The sequence below is a fragment of the Theropithecus gelada genome, chromosome 8 (genome assembly GCF_003255815.1).
Source record: "Theropithecus gelada isolate Dixy chromosome 8, Tgel_1.0, whole genome shotgun sequence".
Taxonomy (NCBI): Eukaryota; Metazoa; Chordata; class Mammalia; order Primates; family Cercopithecidae; genus Theropithecus; species Theropithecus gelada.
This window is the reverse complement of record NC_037676.1, coordinates 48,252,372-48,278,232: the sequence shown is the minus strand read 5'-3', so window position 1 is coordinate 48,278,232 and position 25,861 is coordinate 48,252,372.

Genomic DNA, 25,861 nt, shown 5'->3' with positions numbered 1-25,861 from the left:
CAGGGCTCGTAAGGAAATTTGGCTACCTGTTAACCTTACACGACTGTGGGGGGCATCACCTCTTGAAACTTATATTTGAACTTCTCTCCAGCGAACCCGCCGTGCCCTTGGACTTATAATTGCCTTGGTGATGAGTCTTGTTGCCATCGCCTCCACTGCGACCGTAGCAGGACTCGCTCTTCATCATAGCATACAAAAGGCTGAATTTGTGCAGCAATGGCATGAGCAATCTCACCAGTTATGGCTTCAACAATGGAACATTTATTCTCAACTTGCTGAAAGATTGGACAACATGGAGCAAGCATTGACATGGCTTGGAGATCAGCTCACTGTACTCAGTACTCGGATAACATTACAATGTGATTGGAACTCCACTCAATTTTGTGTAACGCCTGTGCCTTTTAACATCTCTCAAAATTGGACCGTAATCCGAAAATTATTAATAGGCCATAAAAATATTAGTTTGGACATCCAAGAGCTCACTCAGAACATTTCCGAAGCATTTCGACAACAATTACATGTGTTGTCCGGAACCGTAATCCTGCAAGAGCTGGGTCTGCACCTTGCTGCCTTTAACCCATGGACCCAGATGAAAACATGGATTTCTACAATCTCTGGAAGTATATTGTTTTGGGCACTCGAATTGGATCTACTTCTTTTGGTGATCCGATGCTCCCTCCATCGCCTCCAAAAACAAAAGAAAACACAGGAACAAATATAGGCTACCTTTTTAGGATTGAGGCAAAACAAAACAAAAAGGGGGAAATGCAGGGGCCTTTGAAAACAGTATGCTGAGAATAGATAGGGCTCAAGGACAGTATCTCCAATTGAACTTTTAATGAACTCCTGTAGGCGCCAAGAAGGCGGGCAGATAAGGAAGAGCATAGAAACAAGGAACTGAGTAGAAGGTCACATGTGGGAAAAGAAAGTTTGTTTTGCATTGCATTCTTTCTGCTGACATGGGGTTTATGGAGTATAAATAAAGTGAGGCGGAGGCTCTGAGTGCGGCCGCCATGTTCTCTGTGTGTCTTTGTCTTTTGTGTGTTTTTCCATTCTCCACCACCCCCGGCACGAACCCCAACACTTCTCTTTTCATTGAGCAGTTTTCTAACATTGTTTATGGTTAGCTTATGAAGGGATAATCGGAAGCACTTTGAGGCTTACAGTGAAAAAGGAAATATGTTCAGATAGGAGCAGGAGGGTAAGTTTTAAAGGAACTGCTTTGTGACCTGTGCATTCCACACACAGTGTTATACTTCTCTTCTCATACATCATCGAGGAAACCCTTTTGGAGAAAAAGGTATCAAGCTATATTCATTTGCATATTGCCGCCAATGGTGAAAAAGGAAATAGCTTCAGACAAAAACTGGAAAGAAGCTTTCTGTGAAAATGCTCTGTGATATGTGTATTCATCTCATATAGATAAAGATTTCTTTACATTACACAGCTTGTAAACTATGTCATGGATGGTTCCAAGAAGGGACATTCTGGAGCACATTCAGGAATATGGTGAAAAAGGAAATATCTTCAGATAGAAACTGGAAAGAAGTTTTCTGTGAATGTGTTCTTTGCTGTGTTTACTCGTGTCACATAAATAAAACTTTATTTACATTATGCAGCTAATGTGTGTATTCATCCTATAGAGTTAAATCATTCCTTGGATTCAGCAGTTTGAAATCACTGTTTCTGTGGAAACTGAGAAAGGACATTTGTGAACGGTTTTTAGAATATGCTGAAAAAGAAATACCCTTAGATAAAAACCAGAAGGAAGCATTCTGTGAAACTGCTCTGTGTCAAGTGAATTCCACTCACATAGTTAAGCTTCTGTTTTCATTGAGCAGTATTCTAACACTTTTGTAGTTTTGTCAACTAAGGGATACTCAGGAGTACTTTGAGGATTACAGTGAAAATTTAAATATCTTCAGATAGAAAGTGTAGAGAAGGTTTCCGAGAAGCAGCTTTGTGACGTGGGCATTCCAATCACTGAGTTATACTTTTCTCCTCATAGAGGATTGGGGAATCCCTTTTGGAGAAAAAGCTACCAAGGGACATTCGGGAGTATATGGACTGCTTTGGTGAAAAAGGAAATATCTTCAGACAAAAGCTGTAAGGAAGAACTCTATGAATCCGCGTTTTGCTATGTTTATTCGTCTCACATAGATAAAGCCTTCTTTATATTACATAGCTTGGAAACTCTGTCATCGACGGAACCGTGAAGGGACATTCGGGAGGACATTCAGGACTATTTTGAAAATGGAAATATCTTCAGATAAAAACTGGTAAGAAGCATTCTGAGAAACTGCTTTGTCATATGTGCATTTGACTCAGGGAGTTTTACCTCTTTTGTCATAAGGCAGTGTTTGAACACGTTTCCTGTAAAACGGAAAAAGTGATATTTCAGAGCACATTGAAGACTATGATGAAAATTGAAGTATCCTCAAATAAAACCCAGAAAGAAGCAGTCCAAGAAGCTGCTCTCTTGTGTGTACATTCATTTCTAAGAGTTAAAGCTTACACTACATTGCCCAATTTGGAAACTCTGTCTTTGAGGAATCTGAGAAGGGATATTAAGTGGCACCAGGAGGCCTGTGGTGAGCAAGGAAATGTCTTCCATTGAAAACTGGAGAGAAGCCTGCTGAGCAACTTCTTTGTGATGTGTGCATTCATCTTATAGAGATAAATCATTTCCTGGATTGAGCAGTTTGATATCACTGTTTCTGTGGAAAGTGAAAAAGGATATTTGGGAATGCTCTTTAGAATATGCTCTAAAAGTATTACCCTCAGACAAAAACCAGAAAGAAGCTTTCTGAGAAACTGTTCTGTGTCATGTGAATTCCACTCACACAGTTCAGCTTCTCTTTTCATTGAGCAATATTCTAACACTGTTTTTGTTTTATCTGAGAAGGGATATTCATTAGCACTTTGTGTCTTTTGGTGAAAACGGAAATATCTTCAGACAGAAACTGGAGAGAAGATTTCCAAGGGGCTGCTTTGTGATGTGTGCATTCCACTCACAGAATTTTACTTTTCTTTGCTTAGAGAATTGGTGAACCTCTTTTGGATAAAAAGCCACCAAATGATATTCGGGAGTATATGGATGGCTATGGTGAAAAAGGAAATATCCTCAGACAAAAACTGGAAAGAAGCTTTCTGTGAAACTGCTTTGTGATAGACATGTTTATTCATCTCACATAGATGAAAATTCCTTTATATTACGCAGTTTGGAAACTCCATCATGGATGGATAGGCGAAGGGACATTCGGGAACACATTCAGGACTATAGAGGAAAAGGAAATATCTTCAGATAAAAGCTGAAAAGAAGCTTTCTGTGAATCTGCTTTTTGCTATTTTTAATCATCTCACATAGATAACGTTTTCTTTACATTATGTAGCTTGGAAACCCCGTCATGGACGGATCCGCCAAGTTACATTCGGGAGCACCTTCAGGACTATGGTGAAAAAGGAAATATATTCAAAGAAAAACTGGAGAGAAGCTTTCTGCGAAAATGCTTTGTGATGTGTGCATTCCACTCCCAGAGTTACACCTTTTTCTCATAAGGCAGTGTTTGAACACTGTTCCTCTAAAACTGAAAAAGTGATATTTCAGAACGCATTAAGGACTATGGAGAAAAGTCAAATATCCTCAAATAAAATCCAGAAAGAAGCATTCCAGGAAACTGCTCTCTAACAATGTGCATTCATTTCACAGATTTAAAGCTTACACTACATTGCCCAGTTTGGAAACTCTGTCATTGAGGAATCTGCCAAGGGATATTAAGTGGAGCCCGGAGGCCTGTGGTGAGCAAGGAAACATCTTCCGTTGAAAACTGGAGAGAATCCTTCTGAGCAACTGCTTTGTGATGTGTATTCATCACATAGAGATAAATCATCCTTTGGATTAAGCAGTTTGAAATCACTGTTCCTGTGGACTCTGTGGAAGGACATTTGGGAACGCTCTTCATAATATGGAGAAAAAAATATCCTCACATAAAAACCAGAAGGAAGCTTTCTGTGAAACTGTTATGTGTCCTGTGAATTCCTCTCACTCAAATATGCTTCATTTTTCATTGAGCAGTTTTCTAACAGTGTTTATGTTTAGCATGCGAAGGGATTTTCAGGAGCACTTTGAGGCATACGGTGAAATAGGAAATATGTTCAGACTGAAACCGAAGAGAAGCTTTCCGAAGAACTGCTTTGTGACCCGTACATTCCACTCACAGTGTTATAACTCTCTTCTCATACAGCATCGAGGAAATTATTTTGGAGAAAAAGGCACCAAGTGATATTCAGGAGCATGTTGATGCCTATGGTGAAAAGGAAAATAGCCTCAGATAAAAACTGGAAAGAAGCTTTCTATGAGACTGCTCTGTGATATGTGTATTCATCTCACATACATAAAGCTTTCTTTACATTGCGCAGCTTGGAAACTCTGTCATGGATGGATCCACAAAATGACATTCAGGAGCACATCCAAGACTATGGTGAAAAAGGAAATATCTTCAGATAAAAGCTGGATAGAAGCTTTCTGTGAATCTGCTTTTTGCTATGTTTATTCATCTCACACAGATAAAGTTTTCTTTACATTACGCAGCTCGGAACATCCATCATGGATGGATCCACGAAGGGATATTAGGGATCACATTCGGGCCTATGGTGAAAAAGGAAATATCATCAGATAAAAACTGGAGAGAAGTTTTCTGAGAAACTGCTTGTGATGTGTGCATTCCACTCAGGGAGTTATACCTTTCTTCTCCTAAGGCACTGTTTGAACACTGTTCCGGTAAATCTAAAAAAGTGATATTCTGAGCACATTGAAGACTATGGTGAAAACTGAAATCTCATCAAATAAAACCCAGAAAGAAGCATTCCATGAAACTGCTCTCTGACATGTCCATTCATTTCACAGTGTTAAAGCTTACTCTGCATTTCCCAGTTTGGAAAGTCTGCCTTTGAGGATTCTGTGACGGGATAGTAAGTGGCAACCGGAGGCCAGTGGCGAGCAAGAAAATATCTTCCATTGAAAATTGGAGAGAAGATCCCTGAGCAACTCTTTTGTGATGTTTGTATTCATCTCATAGAGTTAAATCATTCTTTGGATTGAGCAGTTTGAAATCACTGTTTCTGTTGTATCTGAGAAAAAACATTTGGGAAGGCTTTTTGGAATACCCTCAGAAAGCAATAACCTCAGATAGAAACCAGAAGGAAGCTTTCTGTGAAACTGTTCTATGTCACGTGAATTTCGCTTGCCCAGATAAGCTTCACTTTTCATTGAGCAGTAGTTTAACACTGTTTTTGTTTAGTCTGCGAAGGGATATTCGGTAGCTTTTGAGGCTTATGGTGAAAAAGGAAATATCTTCAGATAGAAACTGGATAGAAGCTTTCCAAGGAACTGTTTTGTGACGTGTACATTCTAATCACAGAATTATACCTTTCTACTCATAAAGGATTGGAGATTCCCTTTTGGAGAAAAAGCTACTAAAGGACATTCAGGAATATATGGACGGCTATGGTGAAAAAAATATATCCTCAGACAAAAACAGGAATGAAGATTTCAGTGAAACTGTTTTGTGAGAGATATGTTTATTTATCTCACATAGATAAAACTTTCCTTATATTAGGCAGTTTGGAAACTCCGTCATGGACCCATCCATGAAGGGACATTCAGGAGTAGATTCAGGCCTATGCTGGAAAAGGAAATATCTTCAGATAAAAAGTCGATAGAAGCTTTCTGAGAAACTTCTTTGAGATGTGTACATTCCACGCAGGGAATTATACCTGTTTTCTCATAAGACAGTGCTTTAGCAGTCTTCCTGTAAAACCAAAAAAGTAATATTTCAGAGCACATGGAAGACTATGGTGAACAGTGAAATATCCTGAAATAAATCCCAGAAAGAAGCACTCCAAGAAACTGCTCTCTGACATGTGCATTCATTACTGAGAGGTAAAGCTTACTCTACATTTCCAAGTTTGGAAAGTCTGTCTTTGAGGATTCCTCGAAGGGATATTAAGTCGCGACTGGAGTCCTGTGGCAGGCAAGGAAATGTCTTCCATTGCAAACTGGAGAGAAGCATTATGAACAACTGCGTTGTAATGTGTGGATTTTTCTCACAGAGTTAAATCATTCTTTGGATTGAGCAGTTTGAAATACTTTCTGTGGAACCTGAGAAAGGACATTTGGGAATCCTCTTTAGAATATGGAGAAAGAAATATCCTCAGATAAAAACCAGAAGGAAGCTTTCTGTGAATCTGCTATGTGTCGTGTGAATTCCTCTTGCTCAGTTAAGCTTCTCTTTTGATTGAGCAGGTTTCTAACACTGTTTTTCTTTAGCGTGCAAAAGAATATTCAGGAGCGCTTTGAGGCTTACAGTGAAAAAGGAAATATGTTCAGATACAAACTGGAGAGAGGCTTTCTGAGGAAATCCTTTGGGAAGTGTGCATTCCACTCACAGTGTTATATCTCTGTTCTCATACAGCATCGGGGAAGCCCTTTTGGAGAAAAGTTACCAAGGTATATTCGGGAGCATGTTGATGCCTATGTTGAAAAGGTTAATAGTCTCAGAGAAAAAGAGAAAAAAAGCTTTCTGTGAAACTGCTCTATATTATGTGTATTCATCTCACACAGATAAAGCTTTCTTTACATTACGCAGCTTGGAAACTCTGTCATGGACGATTCCGTGAAGTGGCATTCAGGAGCATATTCAGGACTAGGATAAAAAAGGAAATATCATCAGATAAAAATAGCAAAGAAACTTTCTGTGAACGTGTTTTTTGCTATGTGTACTAATCTCACATACATAAAGTTTTTATGTTATGCAATTTGGAAACTAAGTCACGGACTGACTGGCGAAGGGACATTCGTGAGCACATTCGGGACTCTGGTGAAAAAGGAAATATCTTCAGATAAAAACTGGAAACAAGCATTGTGTGAATCTGGTTTTTGCTATGTTTATTCACCTCGCATAGATAAGGGTTTCTTTACATTACGCAGCTCAGAAAGTCTGTCATGGAGGGATCCGCGAAGGGACATTCGGGAACACATTCAGGACTATGGTGAAAAAGGAAATATATTCAGATAAAAACAAGAGAGAAACTCTGAGAAAGTACTTTGTGCTGTGTGCATTCCACTCAGGTAGTTATACCTCTTTTCTCATAAGGCAGTGCTTGAACATTGTTCCTCTAAAACCGAAAAAGTGATATTTCGGATCACTTTAAAGAGTATGGCCAAAAGTAAACTATCCTCAAATAAAATCCAGTAAGAAGCATTCTACGAAAATGCTCTCTTATATGTGCATTTATTTCACAGAGATAAAGTTTACTCTACGTTGCCTAGTTTGGAAACTCTCTCTTGAGGAATCTGTGAAGGGATACTAATTGGCCCCCAGAGGCCTGTGGTGAGCAAGGAAATGTCTTCCGTGGATACTGGAGAGAAGCTTTCTGAGCAACTGCTTTGTGATGTGTATATTCATCTCATAGAGTTAAATCATTCTTTGGTTTGAGCAGTTTGAAATCACTGTTTCTGTGGAAACTAAAAAGGACACTTGGGAACACTCTTTAGAATATGGAGAAAGAAATATCCTCAGATAGAAACCAGAAGGAAGCTTTCTGTGAAACTGCTATGTGTCATGTGAATTCCTCTTGCTCAGTTAAGTTTCTCTTGTCATTCAGCAGTTCACTATCACTGTTTATGTTTAGCGTTTGAAGGGATATTCGGAAGCACTTTGAGACTTATGGTGAATAAAGAAATATGCTCAGATAGAAACTGGAAAGAAACTTTAAGAGGAACTGCTTCATGACGTGTGCATTCCACTCACAGTGTTATACCTCTTTTCTCATACAGCATTGGGGAAATCTTTTTGGAGGAAAAGGTACCAAGGGATATTCAGGGGCAAATTGACGAATATGACATAAAGGGAAATAGCCTCAGACTAAAACATGAAAGAAGCTTTCTGTAAAACTGCTCTGTGATATGTGTATTCTTCTCACATAGATAAAGCTTTCTTTACATTACACAGCTTGGAAACTCTGTCATGGACGGATCCACAAAGGGACATTCGGGAGAATATTCTGGACTATAGTGCAAAAGGAAATATCTTCAGATAAAAACTGGAAAGAAGCTTTCTGTGAATTTGCTTTTTGCTATGTTTATTCATCTCACATAGATAAAGCTTTCTTTACATTATGCAGCTTGGAAACTGTGTCATTGACGGATCTGCAAAGGGATATTCAGAGTACATTCAGGCCTATGCTTAAAACAGAAATATCTTCAGATAAAAACTGGAGAGAAGTTTTCTGAGAAACTGCTTTGTGAGGGGTGCATTCCACTCAGGGAATTATACCGCTTTTCTCATAAGGCACTGTTTGAACTCTGTTCCCATAAAACTGAAAAAGTGATATTGTGGAGCGCATTGAAGACTATGGTGAAAGTGAAATATTCTCAAATAAAATTCAGAAAGATTCGTTTCAAGAAACTGCTCTCTGATAAGTGCATTCATTTCACAGAGTTAAAGCGTACTCTATGTTGCCCAGTTTGGAAACTTTGTCTTTGAGGAATCTGCAATGGGATATTATGTGGCTCTTGGAGGCCTGTGGTGAGCAAGGAGATGTCTTCCATTGAAAACTGGAGAGAAGCGTTCGGAGCAACTGCTTTGTGATGTGTGTATTATCCTCATAGAGTTAAACCATCCTTTGGATTGAAGAGTTTGAAGTCACTGTTTCTGTGGAACCTGAGAAAGGACATTTGGGAACACTCATTAGAATATACTGAAAAAGAAATACCCTCAGATAAAAAACAGAAGGAAGCTTTCTGTGAGACTGCTCTGTTTAGTCTGTGAAGGGATATTTGGGAGTGCTATGAGGCTTATGGTGAAAATGGAAATATCTTCAGATAGAAACTGGAGAGAAGCTTTCTGAGGAGCTGCTTTCTGATGTGTACATTTCACTCACAGAGTTATACCTTTCTTTTCATAGAGGATTTGGGAATCCCTTTTGGAGAAACAGCTACCAAGAGACATTGGGGAGTATATGTATGGTTATTGTGAAAAAGGAAATATCCTCAGACAAAAACTGGAAAGAAGCTTTCTGTGAAACTGCTTTGTGATATACATATTTATCCTCCCACATAGATAAAACTTTTTTATATTATGCAGTTTGGAAACTCCGTCAAGGACAGATCCATGAAGGAAAATTCAGGAGCACATTTAGGCCTATGGTGAAAAAGGAAATATCTTTAGATAAACACTGGAGAGAGGCTTTCTGAGAAAGTGCTTTGTGATGTGTGTATTCCACTCAGGGGTTGTACCTCTTTGATCATAAGGCAGTGTTTGAACACTGCTCCTGTAAAACCAAAAAAGTGATATTTCAGAGCACATTGAGGACTACGGCGAAAGGTGAAATATCCTCAAATAAAACCCAGAAAGAAGTGTTCCAAGAAAATGCTCTCTGATATGTGTATTCACGTCACAGAGTTAAAAATTACTCTACATTTCCCAATTTGAAATCTGCAGATTTGAGGAATCTGCGAAGGGATATTAAGTGGTGCCCATTTGCCTGTGGTGAGCAAGGAAATGTCCTTTGATGAAAACTGCAGAGAAGCTTTCTGAGCAACTGCTGTGTGATGTGTGTATTCATCTCATTGAATTAAATTATTCTTTGGATTTAGCAGTTTGAATTCACTACTTCTGTGGAATCTGAGGAGGGACATTTGGGAATGATCTTTAGAATATGGAGAAAGTAATATCCTCAGATAAAAACCAGAAGGAAGCTTTCTGTGAAACTGCTGTGTGTCATGTGAATTCCTCTTGCTCAGTGAAGCTTCTCTTTTCATTGAGCAGTTTACTAACATTGTTCATGTTTAGTGTACGAAGGGATATATGGGAGCACCTTGAGGCTTACGGTAAAAAAGGAAATACGTTCTGACAGAAACTGGAGAGAGGATTTCCGAGGTGCTGTTTGTGACGTGTGCATTCCACTCACAGTGTTATACCTCTCCTCTCATACAGCATCTAGGAAACCAATTCTGTGAAACTGTTCTTAGATATGTGTATTCATCTGACATAGATAAATCTTTCTCTACTTTATGTAGCTTGGAAACCCTGTCATGGATGGATCCGTGAAGGGATATTTGGGAGCACATTCAGGACTATGGTGAAAAAGGAAATATCTTCAGATAAAAACTGGAAAGAGGCCGGGCGCGGTGGCTCAAGCCTGTAATCCCAGCACTTTGGGAGGCCGAGACGGGTGGATCACGAGGTCAGGAGATCGAGACCATCCTGGTGAACACGGTGAAACCCCGTCTCTACTAAAAAATACAAAAAACTAGCCGGGCGAGGTGGCGGGCGCCTGTGGTCCCAGCTACTCGGGAGGCTGAGGCAGGAGAATGGCGTAAGCCCGGGAGGCGGAGCTTGCAGTGAGCCGAGATCGCGCCACTGCACTCCAGCCTGGGCGACAGAGCGAGACTCCGTCTCAAAAAAAAAAAAAAAAAAAAAAAAAACTGGAAAGAAGTTTTCTGTGAATCTGTTTTTTGCTGCATTTATTCATTTCACATAGATAAAACTTTCTTTATGTTGCACAGCTTGGAAACTCCATCATGAACGGATCCATGATGGGATATTCGAAAGCGCATTCTGGACTATTGCGAAAAAGGAAATATATTCAGATAAAAACTGGAGAGAAGCTTTCTGAGAAACTGCTTTTTGTTGTGTGGATTCTACTCAGGGTGTTATAACTCTTTTCTCATAAGGCAGTGTTTGAACACTGTTCCTTTAAAATGAAGAAGTGATATTTTGGAGTGCATTGAAGACTATGGTGAAAAGTGATATATCCTCAAATAAAACCCTGAATGAAGCATACCAAGAAACTGCTCTCGGATATGTGCATTGATTTCACAGAGGTAAAGCTTACTCTACATTGCCCAGTTTGCCAATATTGTCTTTCAGGAATCTGCGAAGGGATATTAAGTGGTGCCCGTTCGCCTGTGGTGAGGAAGGAAATGTCTTTCGATGAAAACTGCAGAGAAACTTTCTTAGCAACTGCTTTGTGATGTGTGTATTCATCTCATAGAGTTAAATTATTCTTTGGATTGAGCAGTTTTAATACACTGCTTCTGTGGAATCTGAGGAGGGACATTTGGGAATGATCTTTAGAATACGGAGAATGTAATATCCTGAAATAACAACCAGAAGGAAGCTTTCTGTGAAACTGCTGTATGTCGTGTGAATTCCTCTCACTCAGTTAAGCTTCTCTGTTCATTGAGCAGTTTTCTAACTTTGCTCATGTTTAGCGTATGAAGGAATATACGGGAGCACCTTGAAGCGTACGGTGAAAAAGAAAATATGTTCAGAGAGAAACTGGAGAGAAGCTTTCCGCGGAACTGCTTTGTGACATGAGCATTCCACTCACAGTGTTATACCTCTCTTCTCATACAGCATTGGGGAAATCCTTTAGTAGAAAAAGGTACATAGGACTATTCAGGAGCATATTGATGCCTATGGTGAAAAGGGAAATATCTACAGACAAAAACTGGAAAGAAGATTTCTGTGAAACTGCTCAGTGATGTAAGTATTCATCTCACATAGATAAACCTTCCTTTACATTACACAGCTTGGAAACTTTGTCATGGATGGATTCACGAAGCACGTTCGGGAACATATTCAGTAGTATGAAAAAGGAATATCTTCAGATAAAAACTGGAAAGAAGCTTTCTGTGAATCTGTTTCTTGTTTTGTTTATTCATCTCACATAGATAAAGCATTCGTTGCATTACGCAGCTTGGAAATTCTGTCATGGATCGATCCGCGAAGGAATATTTGGGATCACATTCTTGCCTATGGTAAAAAAGGAAATATCATCAGATAAAAACTGGAGAGAAGCTTTCTGAGAAACTTCTTTGTGGTGTGTGCATTCCACTCAGGGAGTTATAACTCTTTTCTCATAAGACAGTGTTTCAACACTGTTCCTGTAAAACAGAAAAAGTGATATTTCGGAGTGCTTTGAAGACAATGCGAAAAGTGAAATATCCTCGAATAAAACACAGAAAGAAGCATTCCAAGAAACTACTCTGTGATATTTAAACAGAGCTAAAGCTTTCCCTATGTTGCCCAGTTTGGAAACTCTGTCTTTGAGGAATCTACGCAGGGATATTAAGTGGCACCGGAGGCCTGTGGTGAGCAAGAAAATGTCTTCCATTGAAAACTGGGAGAAGCTTTCTGAGCAACTGCTTTGTGATATGTGTATTCATCCCATAAAGATAAATCATTCTTTAGATTGAGCAGTTTGAAATCACTATTTCTGTGGAACCTGGGAGAGCACATTTGGGAACACTCTTTAAAATATGCTGAAAAAGAAATACCCTCTGATAAAAATCAGAAGGAAGCTTTCTGTGAAACTGCTCTATGTCACGTGAATTCCACTCGCACAGTTAAGCTTCTCTTTTCATTGAGCAATATTCTAACACTGTGTTTACTCTGCAAAGAGATATTCGAACCGCTTTGAGGCTTATGGTGAAAAAACTAATATATTCGGATAGAAAGGGGAGAGAAGTATTCCGAGGAACTGCTTTGTGACGTGTGCATTCCATTCACATATTTATACCTTTCTTCTCATAGAGAATTGGGGAATCTCTTTTGGAGAAAAAGCTACCAAGGGACATTTGGGAGTATATGGACGGCTACGGTGGAAAAGTAAACATCCTCAGACAAAAACTGGAGAGAATCTTTCTGTGAAATTGCTTTGTGATAGATATGTTTATTCAAATCAAAGAGATAAAACTTTCCTTACATTACGCAGTTTGTATACTCCCTCATGGACAGGTCCGCAAAAGGACGTTCTTGAGCACATTCAAGCCTATGGTGAAAAAGGAAATATCTTCAGATAAAAACTGGAGAGAAGCTTTCTGAGAAACTGCTTTGTGATGTGTGCTTTCCACTCAGAAAATTATACCTCTTTTCTAATAAGGCAGTGTTTGAGCACCATTCCTGTAAAAATGAAAAAGTTATTTCAGAATGCATTGAAGACTATGGCAAAAAATGAGGTATCTTCAAATAAAACCCAGAAAGAATCATTCCAAGAAGCTGCTCTCTGACATGTGCATTCCTTTCACAGAATTAAAGCTTACTCTACATTGCCCAGTTTGGAAACTCTGTCTTTGAGGAATCTGTGAAGGGATATTAAGTGGCTCCCAGAGGTCTGTGGTGAGCAAGGAAATGTCTTCCTTTGAAAACTGGAGAGAAGCTTTCTGAGCAACTGCTTTGTGATGTGTGTATTCATCTCATAGAGTAAAACCATTCTTTGGATTGAACAGTTTGAAATCACTGTTTCTGTGGAATCTGAGGAAGCACATTTGGGAACGCTCTTTAGAATATGGAGAACTAAATATCCTCAGAGGAAAACAAGAAGGACGCTTTCTGTGAAACTGCTGTGTGTCATGTGATGTTCGGGAGTGCTGTCAGGCTTACAATGAAAAAGGAAATATCTTCAGATAGAAAATGGAGAGAAGCTTTCCGAGGAACTGCTTTGTGATGTGTGCATTCTACTCAGAGTGTTATACCTGTCTTCTCATACAGCAATGGGAAAACATTTTGGAGAAAAAGATAGCAAGGGATATTCGGGAACATATTGACGTCTATGATGAAAAAGGAAATAGCCTTAGATAAAAACTGGAAAGAAGCTTTCTGTGAAACTGATTTATGATATGTGTATTCATCTCACACAGATACAGCTTTCTTTACATTGTGCAGCTTAGAAACTCTGTTATGGATGGATCCGTGTAGGGACATTCAGGAGCACATTCATAACTGTGCTGAAAAAGGAAATATCTTCAGATAAAAACCGGAAATAAGTTTCTGTGAATCCACTTTTTGCTATGGTTATTCATCTCACATAGACAAAGCTTTCTTTACATTACGCAGCATGGAAACTCCGTCATGGACGGATCCACAAAGGGATATTCAGGATCACATTCATGCCTATGGTGAAAAAGGAAATATCTTCAGATAAAAACTGGAGAGAAGCTCTCTGAGAAACTGTTTTGTGGTGTGTGCATTTCACTCAATGAGTTTTACCTCTTTTCTCATAAGGCAGTGTTTGAACACTGTTCCTGTAAAACCGAAAAAGTGATATTATGGAGTGCATTGAAGACTATGGCGAAAAGAGAACTCTCCTCAAATAAAACCCAGAAAGAAGCATTCCAAGAAACTATTTTCTGATATGTGCATTCATTTCACAATGTTAAAGCAGACTCTACTTTGCCCAGTTTGGAAACTCTGTCTTTCAGGAATCTGCAAAGGGATATTAAGAGGCTCCCGGAGGCCTATGGTGAGGAAGGAAATGTCTAACGTTGAAAACTGGAAAGAAGCTTTCTGAGCAGCTGCTTTGTGTTGTGTGTATTATTCTCATAGAGTTAAATCATTCTTTGAATTGAAGAGTTTGAAATCACTGTTTCTGTGGAATCTGAGAAAGGATATTTGAGAATACTCATTAGAATATGCTGAAAAAGAAATACCCTCAGATAAAAAGCTGAAGGAAGCTTTCTGTGGGACTGCTCTGTGTCGTTTGAATTCCACTACAGAGTTCAGCTTCTTTTCTCATTGAGCAGTATTCTAACACTGTTTTTCTTTAGTGTGTAAAGGGATATTTGGAAGTACTTTGAGGTTTATGGTGAAAACGGAAATATCTTCAGATAGAAACAGGAAAGAAGCTTTCTGAGGAGCTGCTTTGTGACATGTGCACTCCACTCAAAGAATTTTACCTTTCTTCTCATAGAGGATTGGGGAATCCCTTTTGGAGAAAAAGCTACCGTGAGACATTTGGGAGTATATAGATGGCTATAATTAAAAATGAAATATCGTCAGACAAAAACTGGAAAGAAATTTTCTGTGCAACTGCTTTGTGATAGATATGTTTATTGATTTCACATAGATAAAACCTTTTTATATTACGCAGTTAGGAATCTCCGTCATGGATGGATCCGCAAAGGGACACTTGGGAGCATATTCAGGCCTATGGTGAAAAAGGAAATATCTTCAGATAAAAACAGGAGAGAAACTCTGAGAAACTACTTTGTAACGTGTGCATTCCACTCAGGTAGTTATATCTCTTCTCATAAGGCAGTGTTTGAACACTGTGCCTGTAAAACCGAAAAAGTGATATTTTGGAGCACTTTAAAGACTATGGCCAAAAGTGAACTATCCTCAAATAAAATCCAGAAGGAATTGTTCTAAGAAATTGATCTCTTATATGTGCATTTATTTCACAGATAAAGCTTAATCTATGCTGCCCAGTTTGGAAAGTCTCTCTTGAGGAATCTGCGAAGGGATATTAATTGGCACCCAGAGGCCTGTGTGAGCAAGGAAATGTCTTCCATTGAAAACTGGAGAGAAGCTTTCTGAGCAACTGCTTTGTGACGTGTGCATTCATCTCATAGAGTTAAATCATTGTTTTGATTGAGCATTTTGAAATCACTGTTTCTATGGAATCTGAGTTAGGACATTTGAGAATGCTCCTTAGAATATGGAGAAAGAAATATCCTCAGATAAAAACCAGAAGGAAGATTTCTGTGAAACTGCTATGTATCGTGTGAATTATTCTCGCTCAGTTAAGGTTCTCTTTTCATTGACCAGTTCTCTAACACTGTTTATGTTTAGTGACTGAAGGGATATTCGGAAGCACTCGAGACTTAAGGTGAAAAAGGAAATATGTTCAGATAGAAACTGGAGAGAAGGTTTAAGAGGAACTGCTTTGTGACGTATGCATTCCACTCAAAGTGTTATACCTCTCTTCTCATACAGCATCGGGGAAGCCCTTTTGGAGGAAAAGGTACCAAGGGATATTCGGAGGCATATTGATGAACATGGTGAAAAGGGAAATAGCCTCAGACTAAAACTGGAAAGAAACTTTCTGTGAAACTGCTCTGTGATATGTGTATTCTTCTCACATAGGTAAAGCTTTCTTTACATTACGTTGCTTGGGACCTCTGTCATGGACGGATCCGTGAAGGGATACTCGGGATCACATTCTGGCCTATGGTGAAAAAGGAAATAACGTCAGATAAAAACTGCAGAGAAGCTTTGTGAGAAACTGCTTGGTGATGTGTGCATTCCACTCAGGGATTTATACCTTTCTTCTCATAAGGCACTGTTTGAACACTTTTTCTGTAAAAGTAAAAAAGTGATGTTTGGAGCACGTTGAAGACTATGGCAAAAAGTGAAATGTGGTCCAATAAAACCCAGAAAGAAGTGTTCCAAGAAACTACTCTCTGACATGTCCATTCATTTCACAGAGTTAAAGCTTACTCTACATTTCCCAGTTTGGAAAGTCTATCTTTGAGGATTCTAGGAAGGGATATTAAGTAACAACAGGAAGTCTGTGGCGAGCAAGCAAATGTCTTCCATTGAATATTGGAGAGAAGCTTTCTGAGCAACTCTTTTGTGATGTTTGTATTCGTCTCATAGAGTTAAACCATTCTTTGGATTGAGCAGTTTGAAATCACACTTCTTGTTGAATCTGAGAAAGGACATTTGGGAATGCACTTTAGAATATCCAGAAAAAAAATAACCTCAGATAGAAACCTGAAGGAAGCTTTCTGTGACACTGCTCTGTGTCATGTGAATTCCATTCGCACAGTTAAGCTTCTGTTTTCATTGAGCAGTATTCTAACACTGTTTTTGTTTAGTCTGCAAGGGGATATTCGGGATCGCTTTGAGGCTTATGGTGAAAAAGGAAATATCTTCAGATAGATACCAGAGAGAAGCTTTCTGAGGAGATGCTTTGTGACATGTGCATTCCACTCACAGAATTGTACCTTTCTTCTCATAGAGGATTTAGGAAACTCTTTTGGAGAAAAATCTACCAAGGGATATTTGGGAGTTTATGGATGGCTATGGTGAAAAAGAAATATCCTCAGGCAAAAACTGGAAAGAAGATTTCTGTGAAACTGTTTTGTGATAGGTATGTTTATTCATCTCACACAGATGAATCTTTCCTTGTATTACGCAGGTTGGAAATTTTGTCATGGATGGATCCACGAAGGGACATTTGGGATCACATTCAGGTCTAGGGAGAAAAAGGAGATATCAGCAGACATAAACTGGATAGAAGCTTTCTTAGAAACTGCTTTGTGATGTGTGCATTCCACTCAGAGAGTTATACCACTTTTCTCCTAAGGCAGTGTTTGAAAATTCTTCCTGTAAAAATGAAAATGTAATATTTCAGAGCACATGGAAGACTATGGCAAAAAGTGAAATATCCTGAAATAAAACCCAGAAATAAGCATTTCAAGAAACTGCTCTCTGACATGTGCATTCATTCAGAGGGTTAAAGATTACTCTACATTTCCCAGTTTGAAAAGTCTGTTTTTGAGGATTCTGCAAAGGGATATTAAGTGGCAACTGGAGGCCTGTGGCAAGCAAGGAAATGTCTTTTGGTGAAAACTGAAGAGAAGCTTACAGAGCCACTGCTTTGTGATGTGTGTATTCATCTCATAGAGTTAAATCATTCTTTGGATTGAGCAGTTTGAAATAACTCTTTGTGTGGAACCTGAGAAAGGACATTTGGAGATGTTCTAAAGAATATTCTGAAAAAGAAATACTCTCTGATAAAAACCAGAAAGAAGCTTTCTGTGAAACTGCTTTGCGCCATGTAAATTCCGATTGTTGAGATAAGCTTCTGTTTTCATTGAGTAGCATTCTAACACTGTTTTATTTTAGTCAGCTAGGGGATACTCAGGAGCACTTTGAGGCTTATGATGAAAACGGAAATATCTTCGGATAAGAAACTAGAGAGAATATTTCAGAAGAGCTGCTTTGTGACATGTGCATTCCTTGCACAGTTACACTTTTCTTCTCATAGAGGATTGGGGAATCCCTTTTGGAGAAAAAGCTACCGCGGGACATTCGGGAGTATATGGTCGAATATGGTGAAAAAGGAAATATCCTAAGACAAAAACTGGAAAAAAGGTTTCTGTGAAACTGCTTTGCGATAGATATGTTTATTCATCTCACATAGATAAAACTCCTTCTATTACGCAGTTTTGAAACGCCGACATGGACGGAGTCACGAAGGGACATTCGGGAGCGCATTCAGGTGTATGGTGAAAAAGGAAATATCTTCAAATAAAAACTGGAGAGAAGCTTTCTGAGAAACTGCTTTGTGACGTGTGCATTCCACTCAGCGAGATTTACCTCTTTACTCATAAGGCAGTGTTTGAACACTGTTCTTGTGAAACCGAAAAAGTGATATTTCAGAGCGCATTGAAAACTATGGCGAAAAGTGAAATATCCTCAAATAAAACCCAGAAAGAAGCGTTCCCAGAAACTGCTCTCTGGTATGTGCATTCATTTCACAGAGTTAAAGCTTACTCTACGTTGCCCAGTTTGGGAACTCTGTCTTTGAAGAATCTGTGAATGGATATTAAGTGGCACCCAGCGACTTGTGGTGAGCAAGGAAACGTCTTCCGATGAAAACTGGAGAGAAGCTTTCTTAGCAACTGCTTTGTGATGTGTGCATTCATCTCATAGAGTTCAACCATTCTTTGGATTGAGCTGTTTGAAATCAACGATTTCGTGGAATCTGCGGAAGGACATTCCTGAATGCTCCTTAGAATATGGAGAAAGAAATATCCACAGGTAAAATCCAGAAGGAAGCTTTCTTTGAAACTACTCCATGTCATCTTAATTCCTCTCACTTAGTTAAGTCTCTCTTTTCATTGAGCAGTTTTCTAACCCTGTTTATGTTTAGCATGTGAAGGGATATTCGGGAGCACTTTGAGGCCTACGGTGAAAAAGGAAATATGTTCAGACCGAAACTGGAGAGAAGCTTTCTGAGGAACTACTTTGTTACGTGTGCATTCCACTCAAAGTGTTATACCTCTCTTCTCATACAGCATTGGGGAAACCCTTTTGGAGAAATACTAACCAAGTGATATTCGCAAGCATGTTGATGCCTATGGTGAAAAGGGAAATAGCTTCAGACAGAAACTGGAAAGAAGCTCTCTATGAAACTGCTCTGAAATATGTGTATTCATCTCACATAAATAAAGTTTTCTTTACATTACGCAGCTTGGAAACTCTGTAATGGACGGAACCACGAAGGGACATTCGGGAGGGCATTCAGGACTATGGTAAAAAAGGAAATATGTTCAGATAAAAACTGAAGAGAAGCTTTCTGTGAATCTGTTTTTTGCTATGCTTATTCATCTCACATAGATAAAGCTTTCTTTACATTACACAGCTTGGAAACTCTGTCATGGACGGATCCGAGAAGGGACATTGGGGAGCACCTTCAGGACTATGATGAAAATGGAAATATCTTCAGATAATTACTGCACAGAAGCTTTCTGAGAAACTGCTTTGTGATGTGTGCATTCCACTCAGGGAGTTATACATCCTTTCTCATAAGGCAGTGTTTGAACACTGTTCCTGTAAAACCGAAAAAGTGATATTTTGGAGTACATTGAAGACTATGGTGAAAAGTGAGGTATCCTCAAGTAAAACCCAGAAAGAAACGTTCCAAGAAACTGCTTTCTGATATGTGCATTCACTTCACAGAATTAAAGCGTACTCTACATTACCCAGTTTGCAAACTCTGTCTTTGAGGAATATGCGAAGGGATATTAAGTGGTGCCCCGGAAACCCGTGGTGAGTAAGGAAATGTCTTCCGATGAAAACTGGAGAGAAGCTTTCTGAGCAACTGCTTTGTGATGTGTGGATTCATCTCATAGAGTTAAACCATTCCTTGGATTGAACAGTTTGAAATCACTGTTTCTGTGGTATCTGAGGAAGGACATTTGGGAACACTCTTTGGATTATGGAGAAAGAAATATCCTCAGATGAAAACCAGAAGTAAGCTTTCTGTGAAACTGCTCTGAGTCATGTGACTTCCACTCACCCAGTTAAGCTTCTCTTTTCCTTGAGCAGTATTCTAACACTGTGTTTAGTCTGCGAAGGGATATTCGGGAGTGCTTTGAGGCTTATGGTGAACATGGAAATATCTTCAAATAGACACTAGAGAGAAACTTTCCGAGGAGCTACTTTGTGGCGTGTGCATTCCATTCACAGAGTTATACCTTTCTTCTCACAGACGATTGGGGAATCCCTTTTGGAGAAAAAGCTACCAAGGGACATTCAGGAGTATATAGATGGCTATTGTGAAAAAGGAATTATCCTCAGACAAAAACGGGAAGGAAGCTTTCTGGGAAACTGCTTTGTGATAGATATGTTTAATCATCTCATATAGATAAAACTTTCTTTATATTATGCAGTTTGGAAACTCCGTCAAGAACAGATCCGCAAAGGGACATTTGGGAACACTTTCAGGCCTATGGTGAAAACGGAAATCTCTTCATATAAAAATTGGAGAGAAGCTTTCTGAGAAACTACTTTGTGATGTGTGCATTCCACTCAGGGAGATATACCTCTTTTCTCATAAGGCAGTGTTTCAACACTGTTCCTGTAAAACCAAAAACATGATATTTTGTAGCACATTGAAGACTATGATGAAAAGAGAGCTCTCCTCAAATAAAACCCAGAAAGAACTGTTCCAACAAACTGCTCTCTGATATGCGCATTCATTTCACAGAATTAAAGCTTACTCTACAGTTCCCAGTTTGGAAACTCTGTCTTTTAGGAATCTGTGAAGGGATATTAAGTGGCTCCCAGAGGACTATGGTGAGCAAGAAAATATCTTTCTTTGAAAACCGGAGAGCAGATTTCTGAGCAACTGCTTTGTGACGTGTGTATCCACCTCATAGAGTTAAACCATTCTTTGGATTGAGCAGTTTGAAATCACTGTTTCTGTGGTATCTGAGGAAGGACACTTGGGAACACTCTTTGGAATATGGAGAACGAAATATCCTCAAATGAAAACCAGAAGGAAGCTTTCTGTGAAACTGCTCTTGGTCATGTGACTTCAACTCACACAGTTAAGCTTCTCATTTCATTGAGCAGTAGTCTAACACTGTGTTTAGTCTGCAAAGGGATATTCGGGAGCGCTTTGAAGCTTATGGTGAAAACGGAAATATTTTCAAATAGGTACTAGAGAGAAGCTTTGTGAGGAGCTGCTTGGTGACGTGTGCATTCCACTCACAGAGTCATACTTTTCTTCTCATAGAGGATTGAGGAATCCCGTCTGGAGAAAAAGCTACCAAGGGACATTCAGGAGTATACAGAAGGCTATTGTGAAAAAGGAATTATCCTCAGACAAAAACGGAAAGAAGCTTTCTGGGAAACTGCTTTGTGATAGATATGTTTAATCATCTCACATAGATAAAACTTTCTTTATATTATGCAGTTTGGAAACTCCATCAAGGACAAATCTGCAAAGGGACATTCGGGAGCACTTTCAGGCCTATGGTGAAAACGGAAATCTCTTCATATAAAAATTGGAGAGAAGTTCTGAGAAACTACTTTGTGATGTGTGCATTCCACTCAGGGAGATATACCTCTTTTCTCATAAGGCAGTGTTTCAACACAGTTCTTGTAAAATCGAAAACGTGATATTTCATAGTGCATTGAAGACTACGGCGAAAAGAGAACTCTCCTCAAATAAAACCCAGAAAGAAACATTCCAAGAAACTGCTCTGTGATATGTGCATTCATTTCGGAGAAATAAAGCTTACTGTACATTGCCCAGTTTGGAAACTCTGCCTCTTAGGAATCTGTGAAGGGATATTTAGTGGCTCCCAGACGACTGTGGTGAGCAAGAAAATGTCTTCCTTTGAAAACTGGAGAGAAGTTTTCTGAGCAACTGCTTTGTGGCCTGTGGGTTGATCTCATAGAGTTAAACCATTCTTTGGATTGAGCCCTTTGAAATCATTGTTTGCTTGGAATCTGAGGAAGGTCATTTGAGAATGCTCTTTAGAATATGGAAGACTAAATATCCTCAGATAAAAACAAGAAGGACGCTTTCTGTGAAACTTCTGTATGTCATGTGAATTCCTCTCGCTCAGTTAAGCTTCTCTTGCATTGCCCGGTTTTCATACTGTTTATGTTTAGCGTGCGAAGGGATATTCAGGAGCGCTTTCAGCCTTACAGTGAAAAAGGAAGTATCTTCAGATAGAAAATGGAGAGAAGCTTTCCGAGGAACTGCTTTGTGATGTGTGCATTCCACTCAAAGTGTTATACTTCTCTACTCATACAACATCGTGAACACATTTTGGACATTTTGGACAAAAAAGGGATATTCGGGAGCATATTGATGCCTATGGTGAAACAGAAAATAGCCTCAGACAAAAACTGGAAAGAAGCTTTCTGTGAAACTAATCTGTGATATGTGGATTCATCTCACATAGATAAAGCTTTCTTTACATTATGCAGCTTGGAAACTCTGTCATGGACGGATCTGTGAGGGGACATTTGGGAGCACATTCAGGAGTATGGTGATAATGGAAATATCTTCAGATAATTACTGCAGAGAAACTTTCTGAGAAACTGCTTTGTGATGTGTACATTGCACTCAGGGAGTTATACCACTTTTTTCATAAGGCAGTGTTTGACCATGGTTCCTGTAAAACCGAAAAGGTGATATTTCAGAGTGCATAGAAGACTATGGCGAAAATTGAACTATTCTCAAGTAAAACCCAGAAAGAAGCGTTCCAAGAAGCTGCTGTCTCATATGTGCATTCATTTCACAGAAATAAATCTTAATCTACATTGCCCAGTTTGGAAACTCTGTTTCTGAGGAATCTGCGAAGGGATATTAAGTGTCACCTGGAAGCCTGTGATGAGCAAGGAAATGTCTTCTGTTGAAAATTGGAGAGAAGCTTTCTGAGCAACTGCTTTGTGATGTGTGCATTCATCTTATAGAGTTAAATCATTCTTTGGATTGAGCCGTTTGAAATCACTGTTTCTTTGGAACTTGAGAAAGGCCATTTGGAAACAGTCTTCAGCATATGCTGAAAAAGAAATACCCTCAGATAATAACCAGAAGGAAGCTTTCTGTGAAACTGCTCTCGGTCATGTGAATTCCACTCACACAGTTCAATTTCTCTTTTCATTGAGCAGTATTCTAACACTGTTTTTGTTTAGTCTGCGAAGTGATATTCATTAGCACTTTGAGGCTTATGGTGAAAACGGAAATATCTTCAGACAGAAACAGGGAAGAAGCTTTCTGAGGAGCTGCTTTGTGACGTGTGCATTCCACTCACAGAGATATACATTTCTTTGCTTAGAGGATTGGTGAACCTCTTTTGGAGAAAAAGCCACCAAGGGACATTCAAGAGTATATGGACGGCTATCATGAAAAAGGAAATATCCTCAGAGAAAAACGGGAAAGAAGCTTTGTGTGAAACTGCTTTGTGATAGATATGTTTATTCATCTCACATAGATAAAACTTTCTTTATGTTACACAGTTTGGAAATTCCATCATGGACGGATCGGCGAAGGGACATTCGAGAGCACATTCAGGCCTATGGCGAAAAAGGAAATATCTTCAGACAAAAAATTGAGAGAAGCTTTCTTAGAAATTGCTGTGTGACGTGTGCATTCCACTCAGGGAATTATACCTCTTTTCTAATAAGGCAGTGTTTGAATACTGTTCCTATAAAACCGAAAAAATGATATTTCGGAGATCCTTAAAGACTATAGCGAAAAGTGAAATATCCTCAAATAAAACCCAGGAAGAAGCATTCCAAGAAATTGCTTTTTCATATATGTAATCATTTCACAGAGGTAAAGATTACTCTACATTGCCCAGCTTGGAAATTCTGTCTTTGAGGCATCTATGAAGGGATATTTAGTGGCGCCCAAGGCATGTGGTGAGCAAGGAAATGTCTTCCGTTGAAAACCGGAGAGAAGCTTTCTGAGCAACTGCTTTGTGATCTGTGTATTCATCTCATAGAGGTAAACCATTCTTTGGATAGAGCAGTTTGAAATCACTGCTTCTGTGGAATCTGAGGAAGGACATTGGGAACGCTCTTTTGAATATGGAGAAAGAAATATCGTTGGGTAAAAACCAGAAGGAAGTTTTCTGTGAAAATGCTCTGTGTCTTGTGAATTCCTCTCACTCAATTAAGCTTCTCTTTTCAATGAGCAGTTTTAAAACACGGTTTATGTGTAGCGTGCGAAGAGGTATTCAAGAGGGCTTTGAGGCTTATGGTGAAAAAGGAAATATGTTCAGATAGAAACTGGAGAGAAGCTTTCCGAGGAACTGCTTAGTGACTTGTGCATTCCATTCACCATGTTATACCTCTCTTCTCATACAGCATCGGGCAAACCCTTTTGGACAAAAACACAACAAGGGATATTTGGGAGCATATTGATGAATATGGTGAAAAGGGAAATAGCCTCAAGGAAAAGCTGGAAAGAAGCTTTCTGTGAAACTGTTCTGTGCTATGTGTATTCATCTCACATTGATAAAGCTTTCTTTACATTACGCAGCTTGCAAACTCTGTCATGGATGGATCCATGAAGGGAGATTCAGGAGAAATTTCTGGACTGTGGTGAAAAAGGAAATATCTTCACAGAAAACCTGGAAAGAAGCTTTCTGTGAATCTGTTTTATGCTATGCTTATTCATCTCACATAGATAAAGCTTTCTTACATTACACCGCTTGGAAACTCCATCATGGACAGAATCACAAAGGGACATTCGGGAGCACAATCAGGCCTATGATGAAAAAGGAAAGATCTTCAGATAAACCTGGAGACAAGTTTTCTGAGAAACTGCTTTGTGATGTGTGCATTCCACTCAGGGAGTTATACCTCTTTTCTCATAAGGCAGTGTTTGAACACTGTTCCTGTAAAATCAAAAAAGTTATATTTCGAAGTGCATTGAAGACTATAGAGAAAAGTGGTCTATCTTCAAACAAAACCCAGAAAGAAGTGTTGCAAGAAATTCCTCTCTGATATGTGTATTCACTTCACAGAGTTAAAGCTTACTCTACATTGCCCAGTTTGGAAAGTGTCTCTTTGAGGAATCTGCGAAGTTATATTAAGTGGCGCCCAGAGGCCTGTGGTGAGCAAGGAAATGTCTTCCGTTGAAAACTGGAGAGAAGCTTTCTGAGCAACTGCTTTGTGACGGGTGTATTCACCTCATAAAGTTAAATCATCCTTTGGAAGGAGCAGTTTGAAATCACTGTTTCTGCGGAATCTGAGGAAGGACATTTGGGAATGCTCTTTAGAATATGGAGAAAGAAATATCCTCAGATAAAAACTAGAAGGAAGCTTTCTGTGAAACTGCTGTGTGTCATGAAAATTCTGCTCACTCAGTTAAGCTTCTCTTTTCATTGAGCACTTTTCTAACACTGTTTACATTTAGCGAGCAAAGGGATATTTGGGAGTGCTTTGAGGCTTATGATGTAAAAGGAAATATGTTCAGATAGAAACCAGAGAGAGGTTTTCTGAGGAACTGCTTTGTGACCTGTGCATTTTACTCACAGTGTTATACCTCTCTTCTAATAAAGGATTGGGGAATCCCTTTTGGAGAAAAAGCTGCCAAGGGACATCAGGAGTGCATGGATGGCTATGGTGAAAAAAGAAATATCCTCAGACAAAAGCTGGAAGGAAGTTCTCTGTGAATCTGATTTTTGCTATGTTTATTCGTCTCACACAGATAAAGCTTTCCTTACATTACACAGCTTGGAAAATCTGTCATGGACTGATCTGCGAAGGGACATTTGGGAGTACATTCAGGCCTATTCTGAAAATGGGAAATATCTTCAGATAAAAACTGGAGAGAAGCTTTCTGAGAAATTGCTTTGTGACGTAAGCATTCCACTCAAGGAGTTATACGCTTTTCTCGTAAGGTGGTGTTTGAACTCTGTTCCTGTAAAACCGAAAAAGTGATATTATGGAGCGCATTGAGGACTATGGTGAAAAGTGAAATGTCCTCAGATAAAACTCAGAAAGTATCGTTCCAAGAAACTGCTCTCTGA